At 39.2% G+C, this 1,127-nt stretch overlaps 1 non-coding gene across 1 annotated transcript; it reads right to left on the bottom strand.

The window, feature by feature from the left end:
- Nucleotides 1-512: 512 nt before the first annotated feature.
- On the bottom strand, nt 513-619 carry LOC131175767 (small nucleolar RNA R71). The gene has a single exon (XR_009145957.1). It is a non-coding gene; the product is annotated as a small nucleolar RNA R71 (small nucleolar RNA).
- Nucleotides 620-1,127: the final 508 nt, after the last annotated feature.

Below are 1,127 nucleotides of genomic sequence, written 5' to 3' on the forward strand. Positions count from 1 at the left end.
TTGAGCCAGAAATAGAAAAGACAGCAAAAGCTTTAAGAGCAGAATCTAAGAGGAGAAAAGCTGAAATTAAGGCTCAACAACAACAAGAAAGAGCACAAGAGTAAGAGGAATTACAAGAAGAAATGGCCAACAACAACAACAATAACAACCGCTCTGTGAAAGATCATGCCTATCCTAACATTGGAGATTTCATGCCAAGTATCACAAGGCCAAGAGTAGAAGCTAATAATTTTGAACTGAAACCTGCACTCTGTCAAATGGTACAACAAGCACAATTTGGAGGAAATCCAAGTGAAAGTCCACATGTGCATCTAGCACACTTTCTTGAGATCAGTGATATGTTGAAGATAAATGGAGTTTCTGATGATGCAATTCGACTCAGATTATTTCCTTTTTCTCTGAAGGACCCAGCTAGAGAGTGGTTACATTCTTTGCCACCGGGTTCTATCACAACATGGGATGAACTTTCTTAAGCATTTTTAGCTCAATATTTTCCACCAAGCAAGACAGCTAAGCTAAGAAACGAGCTGACTTCTTTCAAACCTAGAGATGATGAGAGCTTGTATGAAGCATGGGAGAGGTACAAGGATTTGCAAAGGAGATGTCCACATCATGGGATTCCTAAGTGGATGCTTGTTCAACACTTTTACAATGGAGTTTCACCAGCTATTAGAAGTACGATTGATGCATCTTCTGGAGGTGACCTTATGGAGAAATCTGAAGATGAAGCTTTTTCCGCTCTTGATAAAATTGCTTATAACAACTACCAATGGAGTTGTTAGAGGAATGAGATCAAGAAACCAGCTGGTAAGTTTGAGCTTGATGCCATGAATATGATTAATGCTAAATTTGATGCTTTAACAAGGAAGATGGACAAGCTAAGTATGAAAGTAGATTCTTCAGCTGGAGGTTAATACAGTAGAAGTTGAAGCTGCAAATGTCAATTGTGCAGCAGATTTTTCTGCACTTAATCAAGATTTTTCAAGTGAGCAAGTGGATTATGTGGGGAACTACAATCAAAGACCAGGTGGTAACTCATTTTCTGCAACTTATGATCCAGCATGGAGAAACCACCCCAATTTCTCTTGGGGAGGTAGACAAGGGCAAAATCAGAATTTTCAGCAACC

The sequence above is a fragment of the Hevea brasiliensis genome, chromosome 17, assembly GCF_030052815.1.
Source record: "Hevea brasiliensis isolate MT/VB/25A 57/8 chromosome 17, ASM3005281v1, whole genome shotgun sequence".
Lineage (NCBI taxonomy): Eukaryota > Viridiplantae > Streptophyta > Magnoliopsida > Malpighiales > Euphorbiaceae > Hevea > Hevea brasiliensis.